Source organism: Apodemus sylvaticus, chromosome 3 (assembly GCF_947179515.1).
Source record: "Apodemus sylvaticus chromosome 3, mApoSyl1.1, whole genome shotgun sequence".
Taxonomy (NCBI): Eukaryota; Metazoa; Chordata; class Mammalia; order Rodentia; family Muridae; genus Apodemus; species Apodemus sylvaticus.
In genome coordinates, this window is record NC_067474.1 from 108,053,820 (window position 1) to 108,063,820 (window position 10,001).

The 10,001-nt window shown below is 36.5% G+C and overlaps 1 non-coding gene across 1 annotated transcript; it reads left to right on the forward strand.

Annotated features, from left to right (window-relative positions):
* Positions 1–8,803: 8,803 nt before the first annotated feature.
* On the forward strand, positions 8,804–8,906 carry LOC127681843 (U6 spliceosomal RNA). Its single transcript, XR_007977201.1, has one exon. It is a non-coding gene; the product is annotated as a U6 spliceosomal RNA (small nuclear RNA).
* Positions 8,907–10,001: the final 1,095 nt, after the last annotated feature.

Here is a 10,001-nt window from a genome sequence, read left to right on the forward strand (position 1 = left end):
CAACACAACAGATGACAACTGTCAGGAACTTGCTATTCTGACATCCACTTCTCCTCTATAGTATTCTGCTCTCACAGGGAAACATAAAGTCACACGTGCACTCAGACATACACTCAAAAGATTGAAAAATAAATAAATAGGATTTATAAAAGAACAGAGCTGAAGCATCCATATTCTCTGACACCAACATATTTTAGAAAACTTCAATAAACAAAAGAGTATGCTCTTGTCATAAAGTCAGACACATAGAATTATGGTACAGGGAAGAGAGGTCAAAAATAAAGCGGTACCCACACTCACAGCATCCTTAAGCCACACCATGGGGGTTGCATTTATAGACAAGAGACCCAAATGTAGGCTAATTCAAAATAACTTTAAAGCTGAAATATAAGTTCTGATGTTTTCCATCTAGAAGGCAAAGGAGGACAAGCTTCCTAACACTGGTCTCAGCAGAGTTCCTAGTTCTGAAATCAAAAGCATAAGCTTTTGGAAAATTGAGGCTAACAAAACTCCACTGAACTACAATGGCTCTGCACAGGAAAGAAATGACTTGTAGAGTGAAAACACAACTCACAAAGATGGAATTATTTGCAAAAATTTTAAAGGGTAAAATGTGTGCATGAAATCCCCTATTAGTCAAAACCAAAACAGCACACTATTGGTAATAGGTGCATTAGAAATTTTACAAAAGAAGTTGCCAAATGGCCAGAAAATACACAAGAAAATATTGAACACTACTCATCAACAAACTTCCAATGAAGATCATAATATCTTTTTTACATTTGTTGAGATGCCCATTATCCAAAAGACAAGTTTTTGGGTTTGTTTTTGTTTTTCCTATTTTTAATAAATAACAAAAAAGTGTTGGCAAAAATTTGATAAATAATATTCCTCAAAAACAGATAAACTATCATTCAAAACAGTAGTGATTCATTAGGATATTTACACAATGGTTTAAAATCAAGATTGCACAAGGTTTTCATTTCAACATTCATCTCTATATTAGTCATAAATCCTAGTGGTGGGGAAACCTTACATGTTCATTACATTAGGAATCAATTGGGAAATTTACATAACAGACAATGGGATTTTCTTCATCAGTAAAATGAAGGAAGAATTTTAAATGCTGCAACTGTGAAGCCTGAGGACATTATATTAAGTGAAATGAGCTTGTCATCAATAGATTCCTACTTCACAGCAGTTACATCAGCTGACTACAGCCATCAAACTCATAAACACAGAGCAGGGAGTGATGGTTGCCAGGTTCTAATGGGAAGAGCAAATGAGGAGTTACGTTTCAGTGGCTATAGGGTTGTCATGAAGGATGAAAATCTACAAAGATTTTCATTCTGTATGATATTATTTGTATAGTGAAAAATGCCATAGTATATACTTAAAAATTGCTAAATCTAGATCTCATGTGATTGTTTTTAAGTCATGAAATGGGAAAAAATGTACCAGAAGTTCCCAAACGTGATACTAATCATAGAGAACATACATATAATTATGTTTTGTGTATTTGTCTTTATATAACATTTCCTATGAAGCACAGTATGGCAGTGATGTTATTGTCTCAGTGTCATGACATTATTCTTAGTATTGTCCCATAGTAGGAATATTCAGAACTCTCCTTTCTCCTAATTGTTTCTCTCTCTCTCTCTCTCTCCTCTTCTCTCCTGTCCTCTTTCTGTATGTCTTTAATCTTTAATTTTTTAAATTTACAATTTGATCACTTTTCTTCTCTCCTGCCCCCATCAAATACTCTGACATACCTCTCCCCACAGTCTTTTAAAAATCACATCCTCTTTAAAAAACACATAATTGTTATTTTCTGCCTGAAAGTGAAAAACGAGGGAAGGACTAAGAACTTAAAAGAATAACTTGAGAGATTAGAGCCAGAACAAGGGTGGTCTTGACTGAACATAAGGATCCAGCTGAAATGATGTGCAGCCCAATAGCAAAGGGGAGAAACACGTCAGAGCCCTCGGTCACTACTCTAATTGGTTAGTATGCAGCACAGGACCCAGAGGCACAGCTGTGAAAATGGAAGGACCAGGCATGAGAAATGAAAAAGCCAGCCTTGACAAAGTTAATGCTTTAATGATTATAGAGAATGGAGAAACAGATAAACAAGTATGATTGAAATGTCAAGTCAAGGCGAAAGCTTGGCGAGCGCCCTGGTAGAAAGAAGCATGACGAAAGGTGATTTATTTTGACAAAAAATAATGGCTGGATCTAGCAGCATTGGCAAATGTGCTTTCAAGGTTGAGTGGAAGATTTTAACACTGATCCACATTCCATTCCCGCAAAATCACCTTCGGGTTTAATCTGAACTAGTCATATGTTTGGTGTTTAAATGAAATGACACATTATTAGCCTTTTATTCTCCTATGTGCTGCTTTTCACTAAGTCTCACAAAGGGCGTCACATCTGGTGTCACATCTGGTCTAATTTCAATTAATACATAGTGTAGAAATGTCCAGAAAGATGTTAAGGTGCAGAAAGGAACTTTCACGGCTGAAGGCAAAATAGCTATTCTATGTTAAATCTATCAACAAGTTATCATCTCCATGATTTCAGGTAAGACCCATTTTCCTCCCAGGCTGACTATTCTCATCTGTAGAACATAGAAACTCCTCTTGAAAAAGTGAACCTCTACACTGGTCATCACTCCACACATAGAGAAATTGGTATTCAGAAAATTATTCAAGGGTGTCTATATAGAACTTCTTTCAACATCTGGATGCCCTGATAGGTAGAAGATACCTTAAGGATAATTATCACCTTTTACATTTTAACTGCCTTTCATGATAGTTAACATATAACTTTCTATATTATTGTAAAGTGATTATTTTTACTTTCATGTTATCAATACAGAAAACAAGGTTCAGGCTATATTACTCGGCTAGAAATGATTCAGCTAACAGGGAGCTGCAGCAGAACACCCAGGAATATTACCTGTGCCCTCATAATTTTTGCTTATTAAACTATAACTGACTTAGCACATTTGCATAGTATATGGAAAACAAATCAAAGTGTGAGCTGTGGGTCTTAATCAAAGCAGTGATCTCTGAAAATTAACATTGTTTATTCAATTATTTTGAATATTTTCATTATGATTACTTCATGTTCTGTATACATAGAAGAGGAATTATGTTCAAGTATTCCCACATTTATACAGTTGTTTCACCAAAGTGTACATTTCAAAATTTCTTAGTAATTGTAGCTTATCGCTGTTAGCACACATGATTAAAGTAGACAAAAGTTTTGATGTATGTGATATATATTATATAACAGCCTATTCTCTGGGCCTGACTCAAGCGTTGAGCCTCTTTCTCTACTGCTTTCTCTTTTTTCACTCCTTTTTTTCTTTTTCAGTGTTGTTTTAATCTGCTGCTTTGTCTTGCTTCGCTGAGAAGAGAACCCTATGTGTGCTTTAGGGTGTTTTTAATCCTCCATGAAATAAGCCATTTGGACTCTGTTGCACATCATTGCTGCTCAAATGGCCTTTTCACTCCTCTCTAAACTCATACTTCAATATCTCAGGTAAGTTTAAGTTTGAAAGAGCTTGTTTCACATGAGAAAAATATATAAATGAAAGAGCTGAATCCTGCAAAGGATAAACACGGTGTTTGAGCAGGCTGTTCTTAAGAATTCCAAGTTAAATAGTTAGTAAGGTGTACTAAAGTGGGTTTTATTTGGACAAGGTCAATATTTCAGTCAGATTCAATCTAGCATCAGCCATCTACAAAGGTAATATATTTTAAAGTTATATATATATATATATATATATTGAAGATAAAAGGAAAACAACCATTTGGAGAAATACCACATCAACTGTATTGTTTGAAAATCAAACTTCAGGAAATAAAGATGAGTAAAAATTACTTTGACTGACATGAATACATAAACCAAGCTAAGATAGTTAAGAGAGATCGCTTACAGAGGACTAAAATTCAGTTCTCAGAACCTTTGTCAGTGGCTTACAACTGCTGCAACTACACCTCTAAAAACTCCAATGCACAGTCCTAGTCTTTGTAGCCACTCTCATACCCACTGCATTCATTCATTAACACAGACACACAGATGAACAAATAAACATACATACATACATACATACATACATAAATATACACATACACCTAAAAATGATTCTATAAACATGAAATCTTGAGGAACCTGTCTCCAAACACTTGAGAAACTCAGACCTCAATACAGCTAGCCTTCGCTTCACTTTTCATCGGGCCATCCTGTGTTGTTCCAAACCCTAGCCAGGGCTGACTAATGAAGAAAACCTACAACTACACTGTACACAAGAGATGCAAGGCGTGTAGAATGCAGAACTGTGAGACAGTAAGGGTCCTTTCAAAAAGTCTGTGTCTGGGAGTTTGGTATAAGGATATTGGCTAGATAATTGAAAATCCCAGTATAAATTAGGCAGTGCTGATTGGAGTGCTCAACATAGTTAGACAGAATGACAAGATGGAGGCTATAATGGTAAATAGAAACCATACCTATGACTGCAAACTGATTTCTATTTTCTTTGTAAGTGGAAATGTGTCCTGCTAGGATAAACTATCCTTGGAAACTTCATGATGGGAAATCTCCACATATATTTCTATAATGGTTCAAGAGTTTAAATTTTAATTAAAATTTATTTCATGTCAGATAGCATCAAAGTTGTTGAGAGAGAACAATGGGCAAAGTACATGCATTGTAAGCATAAAGACCCGAGTTCAATCCCCAGACCCCACAAAAAGGCTAGGTATAATGATATATACTTTTGATCCTAGGAATAAGAGAACAGGAGACAAAGACAGAAGGTGCCCTAGACACTGAGGGATTGCTAATCAGCCTAGTGATTTTGATGTCCTCCAAACCAATAAGATACCCAGTCTTAGGGAGATGAACATTGTCCTTGAGGATTACACCTGAAAGTGTCTTCTGGCTTTCACATACATGCATGCACATATATGCATGTATTTATACACTCTCTCATTCCCAGGCACATTCACATAGAGACACATGTGAATGTGAACACACACACACACACACACACACACACACACACACAGACACACAGACAGACACACAGGTGGGAGGATGAGATGATATCCATTAATATTTTATCCACTTTATATATAATCTAGCCCCATGGTCTATATGATGATTAAGCATTTTCTTCCTTTGATAACTTATTTAACATGTATTACTGAGTAAAAATAATATTGATACAATAAATGGATAGCTTTTTGATTTATAAACAGCATACATTTTTAGGTTTATTATGATTCTGAAAGAACAAAATTTAGCTTTTACTGTAGTAAAAATAAACTTTGGATATATTTTTCTCAATTTCTACCACTATTCTAAAAAAAAAAAAAATACTATCTATAGCACCTAGCAATTTTTGTGCACCAAGAACAATGTATTTACAGAGTAGAACGGTTTTAACATCATCAAGAACTATATCATTTTTTATTGTTCAGAAGAGATGTAACATTTCAATTTAATTGCTGAGCATTTTCAGTGAGCTATTTATAATCAGTGGGACAATTTAAAAACCCATGTGTTTGTGATGGGTGTTGCTGTGTTACAACAGTATGTCACCTAAAATACATCATAAGTCCTTTGAAAAGTATTTATAATTTGGATTAATGTAGACAATAATACATATTTCTAAATATATTCTTCAGAAAAGTTCTGAAAATTAAAAAAGTCTTTAAGATGATTGTCAATGTCTATAGATTTTAAAGGTCTGAAGTTTTAGAAATCATATCCACTGAACAGTTTATCACCTTGCTTAAAGATTTAACTATAAATAACTTTAAGGCAAATGGTAAAGTGTTCAGCATACCTTTGGCCATTCTGAAATAAAGAGGAAGAATTTAACCTTTTTAAAATTACTTCTCTTTTACAGTCTAGTCATTAACTCTCTCCTAGTATACACAGAATAAAAGCATTAGGAAAGTCCAGAATACCTCAAAGTCAGTTCTCAGGGAAATGAATACAGGTTGGGATTCTAAGCATCTGGGAAATCAGAACGTTCACCCTAAAGAGTCTAGAATACTGAAAAGGCTTATTATCTAAATGAACCACAGTGATTTTATACAAGACAAAAGGATAAAAGCATTGGGGAGAATATGTGGATATGACAGTTACCAAAACACAACAGTGGCAGACTTGTGTTACAGGCTTCAAAGTTAACCAATGATCTTCTTACTCTCCAGGTTTTTAACCAAGATAGTGAATTTGAGAAACTTGCTTATGAACACCACACTGAAAGTGTATAGAATTTGGAGCCAGTAATCAGATCTGAAGACCTGATATGGTAGGACAAGGGTTCGCCTCATGTGACAAGAAGTATCCCCATGGGTAAGCTGTATATGGTAACCCTTTAGGCAGGCCAGCCAGCGTTTGCTCCTTGAAAAACAGCAGTTATTATTTCATCATTCCAGACAGAACACAAATCTCTGTTGGTAGAGGAAGGTGAGATTGGGGCATAGGTATGCCGAGCACAAGACCTAGAGAGGGGAGCGAGCTGACAGTGAGGGAAGCACAGCAGCAGAGAAGTTTGAGTGCTTGGTCACTGTGGAGACATGCATGTTGATGATAAGGCTCCACTGTGAGTGCTTCATCAATGTTAAGACATGTGTGTTGAGGACAAGACTCCATAAAGCTTAGCAAAGTTCAGCTGCTGGAGGCTTTAGTAAAATAGTTTCTACACATAAAATAATGCTAGAATGTGTTAGAATCTCAGGGAAAATAAAACACTTAGGGATTGAGCTAAGATTTCAGATTGGCCACAGTATAAGAGATTTCTAGACATATATGGATCCTTAAATGAATACATTAGTCAGGAAAAGTCTAAAAACTCCCACAATGCATGAATCTAATCCAGGATAAGTTAGCTAACATCTACTGCAATACACTCTTCAAAAGGAGATAAGGCCAGAGCCTGGGAAGTCCACATTGACTTATAAAGTTCTTGGTGGTGGGTGGTGGAGACCAAATTCAAAATGGGTAACATTGAGAACAGTAAGAGGACATTTGATGTGTGCCATGTTATAGAAAGAATGGAGACAAGTATAAGAGTGCATCAAATCTCCATGGTCTCTTTGGATGGAAAATGGGCCAGGCCATTAAATTTCCTTATTCATACCCCCCAAAACACCAAATTATAATGTAGGAAAGGATACACTGATGGAATATTTGGAGATTATGTAAAAGTCCATTCCTGAAACAAAAATGATCTTTGCCCATAATTAGAACGTGAGAAAAAGGGCTAGCCTGTAGCACTTCTTTGAAAGATACTTACGAGTAACAGCCACTGCTTTATTTGTTACAAAACAGGGGTTTCCTGGCTTTTAGTATGTAGCATAATTCAACTCAACACTAGAATTCAGACCATGAATAAGTAACAATGTTTTTGTTGGTTTAAGTAAAAATTGATTCGTAGTAAAGTGGATATCACCTTTTTTATATAACAATTCTAGTTGAATAAATGCTGTCACTGGTTTCCCTTTCTCCAGATAGTATTGGACTTAATTAGCAATGTTTACTTCCCACAAAGATGGTGTTTTCATTCCACAAAGATGGGAGGTATGCCACCAAAAAGCCTACTAAATGCTTTTACACTTGTATTTATATAACTGGAAATATGAATGTGTTTGAACAATGGGAAAATTCTCTCACTGTCTTGGAAACAAAAGGAGAACACCTGTGTTTTAGTTTGTGTTCCTTGGCCTGTTACAGGCAATGGTTAAGCATCGGGAAAGAACTGTCTATTCTTAACATTGCCAATACATTTAGAATCCCCAATGTCAAAAGATGTTGCCATTTACTAATGAAAGGTATTTTTACTATGATTCATGAAATACCTTTCTTCAGTGTTTGTATTTTACTTATGCTGACAAAGGCTATCATTACACAAGCTGAAAAAAGTAATACACAGAGGCTTTAGCCAACTACATTTACCCCATCATCTCTATCACAACCACCAAACCCACAGCAAATAAACATATTACAGATAGAAGAGAATATTTTATACTTCTGTGTATATGTGTGTACGTCGTTCTGGGAATTGAACCAAAATCTTTGCCAGGGCTAAGCAAGTTCCCCAACATTGAGCTACAGTTCCAATCCAAGGCAGACTGTTATAATGCTAATGAGGTTTATGCTTTACTTCATACAACTCTTGCTAATTTTTTTTCATTTGCGATTTTTGTGCTTTTTCTCTTTTCAGGATCCCAAAGAGTCTGGATCCAGTGTTATTACTAGAAACTAGAAACTATATACAAGGTAAAAATATTTCTATGAAATTCTCTATCTTCCCCTGGGATTGTTGTACTCACAGCCAGTCTTTCAGAAACCTTAGAATCGTTATACTATCACAATGCTAAAAGCATAAAGTATCATTAAGGAAAAAATATGGTGCCAATTTTCATCTTCAAAATAAATTGTGACTCAAATCTGCTGTACACATGGATATAAGCTCAGCTAGAATCAGAAAGTGATGTCATTAAAGAAAAATATAATTCATAAGTGAAAGAACCAAACACCAGGAAAAAAATATTCTGAGATAGCAGTTATACCTGTAGGTCATGACTCATTTGGGGGTCAAATGACCCTTTCACAGGGGCCACATATCACATATTCTGCATATCATATGCTTATGTTATGATTCATAACAGTAGCAGATTACAGTTATGAAATAACAAAAATAATTTTATGGTTGGGGTCATCACAACATGAAGAACTATATATAAAAAAATTACAGCATTAGAAAGCTTTAGAACTGTGGTCAGTTTGGCAGTAAATATACTAAAATTGGAATTATACAGACCAGGTTTGTAGCGTCCCTGTGTAAGGATGAAAGGCAAACATATGAAGCACTCCATATTTTTGTCTTAGAATATTGCTCCTCCAATCCCTTGCCAGTCTGGTCCACCTATGGCACCATCAGGAGAGTAGGATTTCCTGACCTTCATTGTCTGGTCCACAACTCACCTTGCCTTCCAAAAAAGTCCTGCTGTCATCAGAATCATCCAGCTAACACCAGGAAAAATAGATGCCTACAGGGCAGTGAAAGCACACAATCCACCAGAGCCTTGGCAATATGGCATTGCCAGAGCCCGGCAGCCAAGCCCTAGATATCCTAACAAAACTGAAACAAAAGAAGATGATCACAAATCCAATCTTATAATACGATAGATTTTTTTTAAAGATTAAGAAGACCTTTAAGGGATTAGTAAATCCCTTAAAGAAGTACAGGAAAATACATTCAAATAGGTATAGTCATTAACACAAGAAGCAAAAAATTATAAAGAAGTACAGGAAAATGAAATCAAACAAGCAAAGCCATAAGTAAAACTATCCAAGTCCTGAAAATACACATAGAAGCAACACACACACACACACACACACACACACACACACACACACACACACACAGAGGGAATCTTGGAAGTAGAAAATGAAGGAAAGAGAACAGGAACTACAGACATAAGCATCACCAACAGAATACAAGGTTGAGGGCACAGGAATATAGATATCCACCCATCAGCCAGTGCAGAGGAGGCAGCCTGCACAGGTGAGACCCTGCAGGTGAGACAGGCCCTGCAGATTGAAGGATCCTGTCTGGAGGCCTCTGGCAGGAGGCTTAGGATTTCTGCCTCCAAATCTGGAACATCCCCAGTCACAGCCTACCATCTCCAAGTGGCTCAGGAAGCCAGCTATACACCCAGCTGTGTGGAGAAGACAGCCAGCACAGTCTGCATCCAGAGTTGAACAGGGCCACAAAGCTACATACCAAATACAACTACAAGAGAGTGGGTCTCGGGCAACACTTTTGCTCCTGTGACTGTGTAACATATTGGTAGGCAGGGATCACCAGAGTAGAGGATCGCTTGGGACACATCCACCAGGACTACACCTGCACTCAGAAGCACCACAGCAATGTGTGCCAGGGGAAAGTCAGGGTTGCTGAGATAGGCCTGCAG